Source organism: Monodon monoceros, unplaced genomic scaffold, assembly GCF_005190385.1.
Source record: "Monodon monoceros isolate NGI ecotype Baffin Bay Population unplaced genomic scaffold, NGI_Narwhal_1 Super_Scaffold_4, whole genome shotgun sequence".
NCBI lineage: Eukaryota > Metazoa > Chordata > Mammalia > Artiodactyla > Monodontidae > Monodon > Monodon monoceros.
In genome coordinates, this window is record NW_021703781.1 from 73,655,580 (window position 1) to 73,672,212 (window position 16,633).

Below are 16,633 nucleotides of genomic sequence, written 5' to 3' on the forward strand. Positions count from 1 at the left end.
CCTCTGCCTGGAACGCGACCCCCCTTCCACCCCTCTAGCTGCCTGCCCAGCTCCCGCCCCTCCTTCCAACGTCAGGTTACGTGCTACTTTCTCTGGGGAACGTCCCCTGAGTCCTCAAGTCTGTGTTAGTGTCCCTGCTGCTCGTTCCCACGTCTCCTTTATTATCGTACTTACATATGTGCCTACTTAGCTGTCGCCTGTCCCACTAGACTCGAGCCTCTAGCCCAGCCTGGTTGCCACTCTATGCCAGGATCCAATACCTGGCCTGACATGGCTTGGGGTCTTGATAAGTATTTACTGATTGATAAGCATGTTCTTACCTTCCTCGTCATAAGACCCAGGGTACTATCTAATCCCCATCTTTATTTGACCACTCCGTGGCACTGAGCACTTGTAACAACTTCTTTTATGAAACTCATTCCTCCCTGGTTTCTGAACCATCATTGTCTGCTGGTTTTTTTCCTAGCCCTAGGGTGGTCCACCTCAGCCTCCTTTCTGAGAGTTCACTGACAATGGACATTTGTTGGTGGCCCCTTTCTCTCTCTCCCAGTTCTAACTTCATTGATTCTTGTGGTTTGGGAAAGCTGATGCCACCCTAGGTTCTAAGGGTAGAGCCCATGACCTGGGTTAAGCCAATCAGCACATTCCATGCCCCTGGCCAGGGAGACTGATTCATAAGCAGGCATCCATCTGAGCCAGTCCACATGGAAGGAAGCTCAGGACTTGTGCTGGGGCAGAGACGCTCTCTCTTTTTTGAGGGAAGGTATAGCTCTGGGCACCAGCCTCAGGATGAAGGCAACACTGGCAGAAGCTGAGCAGAGAGATGGAAGGAAAATGGGTCCCTGCAGACCTGGCTGTGTCCTTGGATCAGGCCTTGGCCCAGGCCAGAGATTCCCTCCGGACTTTCCAATTTCATGAATTTATTTTATTGTTTGAGTTGACCATTCCGTCACTTGTAACCAAAAGCGTGTTCCTCTTCCATCCCTTGGAGGCTGGTGCTCTGCAGGGTATTGTCTTCGGTTCTTTGCTTCTCACTTCCATACCTGCCCTGGGCACCTTGGTTCTCCTCCATGACTTAAATTATACTAAGATTACACTTAAATTATACTATGACTTAAGTTAAACTCGCATCCATCTATTTTTTTTAAAATGAATTTATTTTCATTTTATTTATTTATTTATTTATTTTTTATAATAATAAAAAAATTATTTATTTTTGGCTGAAATTATTATTTCAAAATAATTTATAAAATAAATGTATTTATTTATTTATGTTGGGCCTTCGTTGCTGCACGCGGCCTTTCTCTAGTTGTGGCGAGCGGGGACTACTCTTCGTTGCGGTGTGCGGACTTCTCACTGCAGTGGCTTCTCTTGTTGCGGAGCACTGGCTCTAGGTGCGGAGGCTTCAGTAGGTGTGGCACGCGGGCTTCAGTAGTTGCGGCTCGCGGGCTCTAGAGCACGAAGGCTTCAGTAGTTGTGGCGCATGGGCTTAGCTGCTCCGCGGCATGTGGGAGCTTCCCGGCCCAGGGCTCGAACCCATGTCCCCTGCCTTGGCAGGCGGATTCTTAACCACTGCGCCACCAGGGAAGTCCGCCTCCGCCTCCTGAGTTCACCACCTGTAGACCCAGATGCTTTCTGCACATGTCCACTTGGCTGTGTGGGTAGCACCACTGCCCCAACATGTCCCCAGGTGAAGGGGCCTCATCTTCACCGGCAGCTCCTTCTCCTCTCATCTTCCTGTGCACACCACGCTGATTGGCATTGCCGTCCACCTAGTTGCTCTAGGTGGGACCTGGCGAGTCCTTGCCCCCACCTCTCCCTCACTCTTCACCTTGCCCATGACATCATTCACCAAGTTTGGCCGATCTCCTCCCCACCCCCCATTATCTCTCAAGAGCGTCCACCTCTGACGTCACTGAGCTTCACTGCTGACTCTGGTCAGAGCACCACCACCACTGGACCTTCTCAATAGCCCTAGGCTTTCCAGGTTATTCTCACCCCATCCATCCACGAGCCAGAGGGGCTCTTCCAAAGTAAGGCACGACGTCCCTCCACGGCTTAAAATCCTTACCACCCAGAGAATCCACAGGGCCCCTCATGATTGACGGAGACCCAGCTCTGGGGTCCCTTCCCGCTTCTTCCTCCCACCCTGCTGGAGCCACCAGACACGTGCCATAAGCAAGCCCTGCTCTCCATGGCCTCAGTACACTGGCCTTTGCCTAGGCTCTTCCCTTTGCCTGGAATGCCCGTCCTCACCTCCTTTCCCTTTCCTTCCTTGGTTACCTCTCGTTTGACCTTCAAGTCTCAGTTTCCTCTGAGAGGCCTCTTGCAGGTCCCTGCTCCAGGTCTGGCTTTGGTGCTTTCCCCAAGGGCCCTCTGTCGTGCTCAAAGCCCCCCGCAGGCCGCAGTGTATGTTCAGTGTGTGCTGGTGCGAACTCACATCAGCTCGCCCCGGCTGGTACCAGCTCATCCTGACTCATGCTGGCTTCTGAGAACCAACACCAGGCAACTCTCCCCAGCTCCAAGTCCAGTGCTGTCATACAGACAGCTTGAAATCGGCACAGTGGAAATATTTACTGTAAATGCTACAGATCACGGCATTTTTGTTTGTTTGTTCGTTCCCAGAGAGCCAGTTTCCCAGCACATCACTGGGCACAGCTGCCTGCTTACTCACCCCCTTCCCTCTCTAACTTGGCAGAGCCTTGGGGCAGCCCCTGCCGTCCACCTGCCCTCAACTCAGTCTCCGCCCAGGGCTCACACACAGCACGACGCGGGTGCTTAGGGGGCTCTCTCCTTGCTACTTGACCGAAGTTGAAAGTCGATGCTTTTCCTCCTCCCGATTCTAAAGACCTGGAAGGGATTTCTGACAAAATATCATATTCTGGCATCCTTCCTAACTTTATCTGTTAGAGTGCTGCATCCCAGTTGCCATTATCATGGTCCAGTACTCCAAAGGAGACACATTTCCAAAGAAATGCATCCTCTTTTTCCCCAAAGGAGACAATTTAGAGTGAACATTTTCCCATCCCTCAGGGGTCAGCAGTTTGAGTAGAAACAAAGGGAATTAACACAAAGGATATTAATTAAACAGGCAATCCAGGACCAATGCTTTCTCAAAAGGCAGCGTTAATTGAGTGGGTAAAAAATAACCTTGGAAAATTGTTCTGTTTCTAATTTTTGGTTATGTTTCATTGTTGACTTCTTGAGTGACCAGGGTGAGTGCTTTGTGCATTCTTGCTTCCGGGGAACAGCTTCCATCCTCGGCAAATCTAAGGACAATTTAAGGGGCAAACTTACTAGCTTGGTAAAAATAGAAAAATAAATTCAGTTTATTTGCTTCAACAACTTAAAATCTTGGTTTAAAGACTCTAGAATTGGCATAGAGCTGCATATTTATTGGGCATATACTCTGTGCCAGACATTGTAATAGGGGCAGTGGATACAATTGAATAAGACATAATCCTTTCTTGGAGGAACTTGTGGTCCAGCCCAATGGGCAGCACACATGAGCATCTGCTATTTAAGAGGGTAGCAGTGCTTATAAAGGAGCTACACGTAACTGAAATTCAGGGAGGCTGTGGATTTTAACTCACTCAGCACGTATTTGTTGAATGTCTCCCATGTGCCAGGCTCAGAGTGGGCTCCAGGGGTTAGGTACTGAGAGAAGGGGCAGGTAAATAAGTAATTACAAAGCGAACTGACATTTGCTGTAACAGAGGTTTACACTCAATGCTCTGAGGAAGTAATTCCATCGAGGTTTCTGGGAATCAAGGAGGACTTCTCATAGGAGGTGACTATCAATCTACGATATGAACAGATATCCAAGAAAGGTGCTCTCTTCCGCGAGATGCCCGGGAGGTGAAGCTGTGAACCCTCACATTTCTGCACCCTTGTCTCCATGATTACCTTCCAAGGCCAGAGAGAGGCTCTCCAGAGGCAACTTGTGAGTCTGAGTTCCATTGCCCTCAGCTGATGGAACTTACACCCTTGGGCCTCTGGACGGACTACTTGGGATTTGTCTGGCTGTGTGGACCTACTGGGAGTTTAAACATCTGTCAGCTAAAGCAGAGACTCAGATACAAAGCTGAGAACCAGGCACATTAGGTGGTTTTGTGATGTTCCGTGGAGGATTCTGGGCACTTAAACGGATGAATGGATTTTGCCAAGATATAAATATAGCCTTTTCATTGGTGACAGATATGCCTGCAACGTCCCATCAGCGCAGGATGGCCACGTTATTGTGCCGAATTGTTTACAGAGAAGCTCGCTGAGGTATCAGAAAACACACGGGCAGTGTTGGAGCCAGAGGCGAGCGGGGGATGACTTGCTCATATGAACCCGGGGCTGGTGTGGTGGGCCGCAGCTGGGCACGGAGGTGGGACGTGGACACCGCTTTCAGCTGAAGGTGAGTGTAGTCTGATCCTGCTTCCTCAACCAGTATTTGTTGAGAACCTACTACAGGCAAAGCTCGTTTTATTGTGCTTCGAAGATAATTGCGTTTTTTACAAATTGAAGGTTTGTGGCAACCCTTTGTGAGGCAAGTCTATCGGTGCCATTCTTCTAACAGCATTTGCTCACTTTGTGTCTGTGTGTCACATTTTGGTAATTCTCTCAATATTCCAAACTTTTTCATTATTATTGTATTTGCTGTGGTGATCTGTGATCTTTTTTTAAAAAAATAAATAAATAATTTTTTTTGGCTGTGTTGGGTCTTCGTTGCAGCACGCAGGCTTTCTCTAGTTGCGGCGAGCAGGGGCTGCTCTTCGTTGTGGTGCACGGGCTTCTCATTTCTAGAGCGCAGGCTCAGTAATTGTGGCACACGAGCTTAGTTGCTCCACGGCGTGTGGGATCTTTCCGGACCAGGGCTTGAACCCATGTCCCCTGCACTGACAGGCGGATTCTTAACCACTACGCCACCAGGGAAGTCCCAAGCAGTGATCTTTGATGCTACTATTGTAGTTGTTTTGGGATACCACCAACTTTGCCCATAAGACTTAATCAATAGATGTGTGTGTTCTGACTGCTCCACTGACGTGCTGTTCCCCCATCTCTCCTTCTCCTCGGGCCTCCCTGTTCCCTGAGACACAACAATATTGAAAGTAGGCCCATTAATACCCTACAGTGGCCTCTAAGTGTTCAAGTGAAAGGAAGCACTTCTCTCACTTTAAATCAAAAGCTACAGGGATGGGCTTCCCTGGTGGCGCAGTGGTTGAGAGTCCGCCTGCCGATGCAGGGGACATGGGTTCGTGCCCCGGTCCGGGAAGATCCCGCATGCCGCGGAGCGGCTGGGCCCGTGAGCCATGGCCACTGAGCCTGTGCGTCCGGAGCCTGTGCTCCGCAACGGGAGAGGCCACATCAGTGAGAGGCCCGTGTACCACAAAACAAACAAACAAACAAAAAACTACAAATGACTTAAGCTTGGTGAGGAAGCAAATCGAAAGACAATGTAGGCCCAAAGTGAGGCTTCTTGTGCCAAATAGTTATAGCCAAGTTGTGGAAGCAAAGGAAAAGTTCTTGAAGGAAATTAAAAGTGTGGCTCCAGTGAACACACGAATGAGAGGAAAGCAAAACAGCCTTATTGCTGCTATGGAGAAAGTCTGAGTGGTCTGGATAGAAGACTAACCAGCCACAACATTCCCTTAAGTCAAAGCCTAATCCAGAGCAAGGCCCTAACTCTCTTCTTTCTTTCTTTTTTTAAATTGGTGTATAGTTGCTTTTCTCTGTTGTGTTAGTTTCTGCTGTACAGCAAAGTGAATCAGCTATACATGTACATATATCCCCTAGTTTTTGGATTTCTTTCCCATTTAGGTCACCACAGAGTATTGAGTAGAGTTCCCTGTGCTATACAGTAGGTTCTCATTAGTTATCTATTTTATACATAATAGTGTATACACTTCAATTCTGTGAAGGCTGAGAGAGGTGAGGAAGCTGCAGAAGAGAAATTTCAAGCTAGCAGAAGTTGATTCATGAGGTTTAAGGAAAGAAGCCGTCTCCGTAACATCAAAGTGCAAGGTGAAGCAGCAAGTGCTGGTGTAGAAGCTGCAGCAAGTTATCCAGAAGATCCAGCTGAGATAATTAATGAAGGTGGCTGCACTAAGCAGCATATTTTCAATGTAGAAGAAATAACCTTCTATTGGAAGAGGATGCCATCTGGGACTCTCATAGCTGGAGAGGAGAAGTCAATGTCTGGCTTCAAAGCTTCAAGGACAGGCTGACTCTCTTGTTAGGGGCTAATACAGCTGGTAACTTGAGGTTGAAGCCAATGCTCATTTACCATTCTGAAAATCCTAGGGCCCTTCAGAATTATGCTAAATCTACTCTGCCTGTGCTCACAAATGGAACAACAAAGCCTGGATGATTGCACATCTCTTCACAACCTGGTTTACTGAATATTTTAAGCCCACTGTTGAGACCTACTGCTTAGAAAAAAAGGTTCCTTTCAAAATGTTACTGCTCATTGACAATGCACCTGGTGCATGCACCTCAAGAGCTCTGATGGAGATGTACGAAAAGATTCATGGTGTTTTCGTGCCTGCTAACACAACATCCATTCTGCAGCCCATGGATCAAGGAGTAATTTTGACCTTCAAGGCTTATTATTTAAGAAATACATTTCATAAAGCTACAGCTGCCATAGACAGTGATTCTTCTGATGGACCTGGGTAAAGTAAATTGAAAGCCTTCTGGAAAGGATTCACCATTCTAGATGCCATTAAGAACATTCATGATTCATGGGAAGAGGTCAGATAGCAACATTAACAGGAGTTTGGAAGAAGTTGATTCCAACCCTCATGGCTGACTCTGAGGGGTTCAGGACTTCAGTGGAGGAAGGAACTGCAGACGTGGTGGAAACCGCAAGAGAACCAGAGTTAGAAGTGGAGCCTGAAGATGTGGCTGAATGCTGCAACCTCATGATTAAACTTTAACGGGTGAGGAGTTGCTTCTCATGTATGAGCAAAAGAAGTGGTTTATTGGGTGGAATCTACTCCTGGTGAAGATGCTGTGAAGATTGTTGCAATGACAACAAAGGATTTAGAATATTACGTAAATTTAGATCATAAAGCTGTGGAAGGTTTTGAGAGGACTGACTCCAATTTTGAAAGAAATTCTACCATGGGTAAAATGCTATCAAACGGCTTTGCAGGCTATGGAGAAATCGTTCGTGAAAGGACGTGTCAAGAGATGCAGCAAACCTCACTGTTGTCTTAGTTTAAGAAACTGTCACAGCCACCCCCCAGCCTTCAGTGGCCACCACGCTGGTCAGTCAGCAGCCGTCAGCATCGAGGCAAGACCCTCCACCAGCAGAAAGATTACGACTCGCTGAAGGCTCAGATGATGGTTAGCATTATTCAGCAATAAAGTATTTTTTTTAATGAAGATATGTACATTGCTTTTTTAGACATAATGCTGTTGCACATTTAATAGTGTAAACATAACTTTTGTGCACTGGGAAACCAAAAAAGTTGTGTGACTCACTTTATTGTGATATTTGCTTTATTGCGGTGGTTGGGAACCGAACCTGCAACGTCTATGAGGAATGCTGGTATTTTCCAGGCTCTGATGATACAAAGGTGACCAAGACATGAACCAGCTTCAAAAGCACTCGCCATATAAATGGCTACATTATAATGTAACATTCCAGGTCTCAGGCTCTGAAGCCAGACTCTTTCAGAAAGTCTGAATCCTGCCTCTGCTACTTACTTTGTGACCTTAGGCAAGTTACTGAACTTCTCTGTGCTTCAGTTTCCTTATCCTCAAAACAGGGATAATGAGAGATCTTACCTCACAGGTTCTCTGTGAGGATTAAAAGAAGTGTTGTGTGTGAAGCGCTTGGCACTGTTTCCTAGCTAGTGGTCTCTAAAGGAATGACTATTTCCAGCCCAGGAGACAGATAAATGCCTCCCCACAGCAACAGGAGCTGTGATGGGTGGACATACAAGGAACAGAGGGGTCATATGTAGGGAGTGGTAAGGAATTCTTTACGTCATTTACTTTTACTCTTTACTAATTTTTTTTCGAGTGTGTTGATCTCTGCACCTTGAGGGTGGGGCCAGGCTCTCTTGCTTTTCTGCTTGGGCACAGGAAGGTCATACGTATTACCCGGTGGCTTACTGGTGGAGACAAATCTATTCCAGCTCAATTGCCGTCAACACACATTTCCTGATAATCCATGCGTTTGTTCACCAAATGTTAATGGGTCCCCCGGCGTCCCATTCGAATTTCATAACATTTTCGTATGTGATAAACTCTCTTTTGATTTTTAAAAAGCTTTAAAAAATGTAAAACTGAAAACCATTCTGAGCTCTCAGGACAGACAAAAATAGGTGACAGGCCAGATTCACGCTATGGCTGGTTTGCTGACCCTTGTCATAAAGAAAAACCTAAATTACAGCGGGGTAGAAAATATATGTGAGTAATGATAAGCCTTGAAGGGAAGAAGTGAGCTTTGGAATAGATGTTTTTAACTGTGGGCCTCCTCATGACTCTTGAGAAATGGACTGTCATCTATGAATTCAAATATTTATGTACAATTTCCACGTGGACCAACCTGTTTTCAGATTATTGGATAGATTAGGTGGCAGGTTAAATAACTTGTTTTCCAAGCCCTGATTCAGGCATATGTGCAAATGGCAATTTGAATATGTTTAGGATTTTGATGAGATAGGAAACTGAACTTGAATCTGTTAGACAGCTGCTGAGATGAACATTTTAGCCATCACCTTGATTCTCAGAAGGCATTAGTTAATGGTGGGAGATGTGTGAGAGCTGGCAATAAATTTTTAAATCACCACATGTACTTCATGGGCTGTTTGTGTTCAAGTTTACTTTTCTGTGCAGACACCAGGATATCTCACCTGCCAAACGCAGTGCAGAGAACCACTCTGAATGTGTTTCTGTCATTACCCTTTCTTTTCCATTTAGGGAGCATCTGCCATTTCAATACCTCGAACACCAACAGATTTGAAGAGGATGCAGACTTCACTGGACAGGAAACCGTTATTAAAAAGAAAGAAAATTTATCAAAGAGAGGTGTGGAGGAAGTGGGAGGGAGGCAGAAAAGGGGAAAACAAGCAAGCAGTTGGAGTTTCTGCTTCTTTGAAGGAAATTTCAAGATTAAAAGCAATTTTATCTTCCTGGAAAATCTAATTGGCCTGTCTGCTATGTGAAAAGCCAGCTCGCGGATCACTTAGTACACCAAATGTTCTAGTTGCCCACCAGCCACCCAATCTTTTTGATGAACAGAGCCTTTTCTTAAGTAAACATTTAAGGCCTAATTGGATCATTGGTGCGGTGTCACAGTAGTTAACGCACAGCTTGGAGGAGTTACATAAAAGTCAGTCTGAGCAGCACCAAGCACTGCTGGGGAGTCCGAGAGGGCCTGTGGGATCCAGTCGAGACTCATACGTGATGAGCAAGAAGTAGCAGGAATATCTCCAGGATACATGGCATGTTATACAGAGATTTGAAAAAAAACTCAACAATGGCTGACCAGTGATAGGGGCTTTATTATTATGCTTAGCTAAGAATAGATTAAAATGACCCCAAAAGAGAGAGTGCAATGTTCTCATTGATTTTATGTCCCGTTCATTGGTTAAGACTGGAATGCAGAAACCAACATGGGCTAGTTTCAGCCTAACAAAGGAATTTACCATAAGGCTATGGGTCTGTGTGTGTGTGTGGGGGGGGGGGGGGTGTTTTGTTGGAACCTGAGATCAGTGCAGCTCGACCTCTGGAAAGGAGTGGGCTTGGGAATCGGAAAACGCTGTACTCTCTCCACATCTTCTGTCTCTGCTCCCTGTAGCCACTGCCTCACTTTTCCCCCGTCTACTTAGAAGTTTTCTCCATAGCTGTTCTGGTAAATGTCTAACAACCAGCTTTTCTGGAGGGAAAAACGCCTTGATTTGGAGTGTTTTCCAACCTCCATGGTGTAAATACTCCCACTGTGGCTGATTCAAATCTGCCGACATGAAGGTGGAGCTGGGCAGAGGTGCCCAGGAGCACACCATTGTATAATGTTTCCACCGTAAAGATACATGGATGTAGGTAATCTCAAGAGCATAGATAAAATAAAATGTAAATTCATCATCATAATATAAAATAATAGGAAATAATTAGGAAGTATGAGTATTCATTACCTTTGTAATTAACATAATTTATTTACACATAAGTTTATATAATTTAATTTTTAATAATGGTTGTATTAACAATTTTGGCTTGAAAAACTCCCTATGATTTAATAATCAGCTCTTGGATCTGTTATATATGAGGACACACTGACTTTTTCTCACTTTAGTGCATGACATAAAGCACCAGTGCCCACCACACAGTTCCCGCCCCTAACAACCTCAGGCCCAATTTCACATTCCAGGGAGAGAGGATCTGGTTGGTTGAGCCTATGTCAGGTGCTCTTATTTGGCCAATCAGCTCTGGTTGGGGGTGGGGTAGAGGCTCTTCTTTCCAGCAAGGGGCAGGGATACTGAGTGTGTTGCAAGAATTTCTAGCAGCTTCTGTGTCTGTGGGAAATAGTCAGAGGGTAGCGTTCAGGATTTCTCATGCACCAGACACTTGACAAATATTTTCTCATTTTATCTTCAGAATTCTGTGATCTGGGCACTATTGTTCCCATTTTACAGATGAGGAAACTGAGGCTCAGAGAGGTTTAGTGACTTGCTTAAGTTCACACAGCTAGTAAATTACAGAGCTGAAATTCATATTCAAGCCCATCCTTACCCCAAAGCCTTCTTTCCACCAACCAGTTGTTTCTCACGTGGTGATACCCTGCAAAATGGGACACTTGACCCAGAGAATAAAGTTCCTGACCCTGTGGAGGAATTGCCACAACTGGGCAAAGAAGAAAGGTTGAATAAGAGAAATGAGAGCAAAAGCATGGATTATTTTTACCCCCAAAACCCAATCTCTCTGCAGCCGCCTCTCTTTTTTCTTCTAATCTCTGAGGGGCAAGAGGCAGATACTGGCTTCATTGTAATTTAGGGTTTTGCTGCAGATCATGTTGAGTTGAATGGGGGTGTGGATGTTCATTTTTACCTTTTCCATTGTTTGCCTTCCCCGGTCACTTTTGTGTGTTCCTGCCCCCAGGTACTGGGCACAGTTAATTCTTCCTGCAATTAGTATTCATGGTCAGCTAAGCAGAACTAATGCAACAAACCGTTTTTACTTTGAAGGTTATATTACACGTTTCCAAGCTCCTGCGGAAAAGGCTCTTTATGAATACGATATTCTTGACTATCTCTAGGAATTTAATTTTCCCTTTTCTGAATTTTCAAGCCTGCCTATTGAATTCTTTAATGTGATTCCCCAGGAAGCACCCAAGCCAGACAGACAACCAGATATAGCCAAATTGTTAACATTTTAAAAATCTTTTCTTCCCTGGGGGTGCAAGTCAAGAGTACATGCTTCTGCTTGTTTTTAGAGTGGCACTTGTCTCTTCTTTTTACTGGTTCCTTTGATATTTGTATATCATAACTCCCAATCACATTGGTTTAAAAAAAAAAAAGAAAAGCCTATTTATTTAAAATAGATACAAGGAGGGTGCTGAGAATTTTAAGTTCTGAACATTTCAAAACTATATTCAATTATTACTGGTAATTTCGCAGATAGTAGAAGAAGCAAAAGTTATTCCTTAAAAAAAGATCCTTAAATACTTCTTTTAGGATAGCAAAGTGACTTCTTTACACTGAATGCATGATATCAATTAATACTTTAAATGGCCAACGATGGTCAGAAAATTCATTTAGCACCTTTGGGAAAATTCTGATGATCTCAAAATGATGACGTGAATCAGCTAATTTAGAGGGTTTTTTTTTTTTGCGGTACACGGGCCTCTCACTGTTGTGGCCTCTCCTGTTGCGGAGCACAGGCTCCGGACGCGCAGGCTCGGGACACGCAGGCTCAGCGGCCATGGCTCACGGGCCTAGCAGCTCCGCAGCATGTGGGATCCTCCCGGACCGGGGCACGAACCCGTGTCCCCTGCATCGGCAGGCGGACACTCAACCGCTGCGCCAGCAGGGAAGCCTTAGAGTTTTTAAATGTGGTTAAACATACTGTCTTCCAGCTGTTCAGCTTTTTTTTTTTTTAAATAAATTTATTTATTTGTTTCTTTTTGCTGCATTGGGTCTTCATTGCTGCACGCGGGCTTTCTCTAGTTGTGGCGAGCAGGGGCTACTCTTCATTGCGGTGCGCGGGCTTCTCATTGCGGTGGCTTCTCTTGTTGTGGAGCATGGGCTCTAGGGCACGCGGGCTTCAGTAGTTGTGGCATGTGGGCTCAGTAGTTGTGGCACGCAGGTTCTAGAGCGCAGGCTCAGCACTTGTGATCCACGGGCTTAGTTGTTCCGCAGCATGTGGGATCTTCCCAGACCAGGGGTCGAACCCGTGTCCCCTGCATCAGGAGGTGGATTCTTTTTCTTTTTTTTTTTTGCGGTATGCGGGCCTCTCACTGCTGTGGCCTCTCCTGTTGCGGAGCACAGGCTCCGGACGCGCAGGCTCAGCGGCCATGGCTCACGGGCCCAGCCGCTCTGCGGCCTGAGGGATCCTCCCGGACCGGGGCACGAACCCGTGTCCCCTGCCTCGGCAGGCGGACTCTCAACCACTGCACCACCAGGGAAGCCCAGGAGGCGGATTCTTAACCACTGTGCCACCAGGGAAGTACTGTTCAGCTTTTAAGATGTGTTGACAATATGATTTTGTCCTGTTTTCTTGCTTTTTTATTCTCCATATAGTGAAGGTTAGCATCAGAATTTCAACGGATGCTCTTCAGAGTTTTATATTGCATAAAAACCCAAAAAATCTAGGAAAGAAGTAATATCTGATTTTTTTAAAAAGGTGCCTTTAATTCTTGGTTTCTGAATCTTAACATCAGATTTTGCTTATATCTTTCTTTTCACACTAAAAGATTTTTACTTATTTTTAAATTTACATTTCTTCTTTTGCTAACAGTGAATCTTATATCCATAAGATTGTGTTTTCCATCTTGCTTTGGCCACCAGGAAGCTCTGAGCCAAAATTGTGGCCAGCTTCTAGCAATTTGGAGGGGTGTAGAAACCTAGTTCCACTCCACACCACACCCCACTTAACTTTTTCTCTCTTAATTGATAAAATTTTGTTTGTGAATTTCTATAAGCTATGTACCTCCCTCCTCCACCTCTTAAAAAATAAAGCGAGGTATATAAAATATGAATCAAAAACGTTGCTTATTGAGAAAATGGTGAGGCCCCTAATGAAGGTGTCTCCCGTTTTTCTGCTGGGGTTGAGTTCTCCCACCTGGGTGTCTCTGCTTCATTTACATCTCACCCCAGGGTCTCACCCAGAGCTGGGCCCTCCAGTGCCCAGTGGGGAGGGCAGTACAAAGATAAATCCAGGCTGATAGGGTGGCTAAGGAGTGCTTAGCAAGGAGGCCCAGAAAGCCCACTTCCCAAAGCGCTCTTAAACTTAACGGGAAGAAGCGATTCTGCTGTTTGTGAATGAGGTCTTCAAGTCAGGGCCCTGGAGCGTGGTCTTGGCACGTGGGACAGGGGCCTTTCAGGTTGGTGGGTGAGGGTTCTGTCCCCAGCCCGGAGATCATAGTCTGCAAATCCTCTTGCGATGAAATATGCCGTTTCCATCGCTATATACATATGCACGTACACATTTTTAAAAATCACACTCTCTGACTTCCCTCTTTCTTCCCCACCAGTTTTCCCATGCAGGTGGTTCCCCACCAGAAGCCCCAGAGATCATATTCAATTTGAGGGAATATGCCCAGATGCATTTACCCTGGCCCTGTCTGTGCAGTGCCCTCACCCCAGGGGAGAAAAGGAGGTCTTTGCAAACATCTGTTTTGCCTAGAGGATTCACTTTAACAACTGTGGAAAGCTACAGCTGCCTCTGGAGGAAAAACTGAAGTGGAGTGTTCTCTCTTAAAAATCTGATTAGTTAATAAGACACCTAAACAAACAAACACATACAATGCAAGGCCATTTTTTTTGCTCTGATTAAAATACAGAATCTATTTTCTTGAACACACCAAATGATAATGGCTTTATTCCTTCCTGAGAATGCTTCAGACCCGTAATCCAATCCATCGACTGTTCATTTCTAAAAAAAAAAAAAAAAAGGTCTGTTGGTGGATTTCTTCTCAAAATGTGTGCTTAGGACAGCAGAAATTTCTGACGAGTCAAGTACAGGAGATTAAAGCTTGCAATGTAAATCAGTTAACATCTGTAATTTCCCTTGTTCTCTAATGCTATTAGTTATTTAAAGGGTAAAAAAAAGGATGTTTTACTTAATTTCTTTGAATCTTACTAGGTACCCGGAGCTTAACTTGATGATTTGTATAAGTGATAGTAATTGCTGGGACTACAGAGGAGTATTATTAGCTATAAAATGAACGTGGTTATATGTCCAACAGAACTAGCAAGGGACAGAAATGCGGTTGTATCCAAGAGAAAATAATTACAGCAATAATCAGTGTAATTCATGATAATGGCTGAATTGAATTTCACACCATAGCTCCAAGCACTTACGTTTAATGAATGTAGTTTGTGCTTGTTTACTAAAAAGGTTTTTAGCAGAAAGTCGATAATGTAACTTCAGTGTTTCTAATTGCAAATGCAATTATTTTTTTTAAGGTAGTGGTTCAATAAGGATTTTGTAGAGAAAATTGAGGTATGTGAGTGCTGCAAATGCTGGCGCTTTAATTAGTCTACCTGTACATTAGTGCCATGTGCCTTAATATCTATTTATTACAACATATTGACTAAAATGGATTTGTATTCAATTTTAAGGTTAGCTAATGTAATGGATAGTGAAACTTCTCTGGAAGCATTGGTTGGGATTACAACATGTCACTGGGTAATGAGACTTTTCTTCAAGAGGTGATTTCGGAAATCATCCTGCGAACCTGACTGTGAGGCCAAGGAAGGGAGGGCCAGGACACGTGCCGTGCCAGTTTCCAGGGAGCGAGTGGCAGGGACACGTGTGGCGTTCGGTCAGACAGGAGGTGTGTGGATTTATAATGTTGTTACAGATTCTTGCTTATTTGGATTAACTACTGTTTGAACCTTTTCCAAGCTCAAGATATGCCTAAAATTGTTATGGTGGGGTTGATGATCTTCTCCAGGGTAAATCCTTTTGACAGATCTCTGCGTTTGGAGATCCACAGCTTGCCTAGCCTGAACCCTTCAATCTGACGAAGCTGGGAAAGCGCATTGTCTCAGGTCTCAGGCCCACGTTCATGACTCACCCTGATGTGAACTGATAGATCAGCGTTCTTTGCCTACCTGGATCCCTTTCTCAAAACCAACCCTGAGCCTGCCCTTTCCTCCTCTTGCGTGGTCATCATGGTCACCATCATATCACCACCACCACCACCATCATCACCATCCTCTTTCTTGGTGCCTTATCTCTGTGGCGTGTGCATTGGATGTATGATACAGTCTTGCTAAGCATTTTTGGAAATTTATTGCACAAGATGGGAAGATCCAGCTCTCGTCAAGCTGAAATCCCTTTATAGCCTAAATTCTAAATATAGTCACTGGACTGGGATTTCTAACCTTGTTTTGATGATATCCTGGTGTCGTATCTCAAAACCAAATTAATTTTAAGCTTGAATATTTTGAGTGTGGGTGAGGAGCCGGGTTGTGAATTACAACTTTGTAACCGACAGGGATATGCTGTTGAAATCCAAACTATTTTAAAGTCCCGACTCGCACAGTGTTACTAGGAGTCTAAATGAGAAGCAAACATATCAGCAAACCTGAGGGTCTCTATCAGGCTTTTGTCAGAAATGAGCCCCTGGCAGGAGGCCAGTTGAGTTTCTGGACCACCATGACAAGGCCTGGGGTGCTGCTTTGTGGAGAACTGCCCTCTACCCTTTGAGGGCCAGCTGGCCACCTACCACCTCCAGGGGGTCTTTCCTAAGAGTCAGAGTCCATGGGTCACTCCCTCCTCTGGCTTCCTATGGAGTATCAGAAGGGGGGCCACCTAATCAGCGCTTCCTGTGTGCCATGCACTGTGCTGGGGGCGTCACACGGATCAACTACTTTTACAACAACGCTTGGAGGCAGGCAGTATTGTTACTCCCATTTTCCAGATGAAGACACTGAGCCTCAGTGAGGTTAAGTCAGTGGCTCAGATTCAGGAGGCTAGAAAGTCGGTGCAGGTGCTGGAGTTCCAGTGTTTCCTGGAAACACTGGTTCACTGGCTGCCCACTGTCTGTCTTGGGTGCTCCAAGTCGACTCTACCTACTATTTTGAGGTTGAGTCGTCAGAGGTGCATTTTTCTCATATCTGGGCTAAATATTAGATTTCATTCTATTTCTCCCATTCTCTACTCCCTTCCTCTGCCACCTCCCTTCACTCCTGGTACCCTGCCTATAGATCAATAAATGTTAGGTAAGTGAATGATGCCAAGACCCGGGTGAATCTGACTTGATTGTATTTCTCTTTATGCAGAGAGCAAGGCTGCCTTCCACATTGGGTGTGAACCTCTGCCCCGTCCTCCCTGCGGTCTGAAGGCTGAGCGGGTGGCCTGTTTCCGTCCTGAGACCCGGCTGGCGCCTGCACAACAGCACCAGGTATGTGGCTTTTATCTTCATGGGCGCGTCCCACAGGGTAAGTGAGATGGAGAACCAGGGGCA

General features: G+C 45.3%; 1 protein-coding gene across 2 annotated transcripts in view; it reads left to right on the plus strand.

Annotated features, from left to right (window-relative positions):
• The window catches only part of BUB3 (BUB3 mitotic checkpoint protein), an 80,899-nt gene extending 64,335 nt beyond the window's left edge, over positions 1-16,564 (plus strand). Inside the window, exon 9 of one of the 2 annotated variants that reach the window (XR_003797033.1) lies at positions 16,449-16,564. The gene's annotated coding sequence lies outside the window, so the exon portion shown is untranslated. Of the gene's footprint in view, positions 1-4,197; positions 4,515-16,448 lie in introns of those variants that run through there. The other variant, XR_003797032.1, reaches the window with a different exon arrangement.
• Positions 16,565-16,633: the final 69 nt, after the last annotated feature.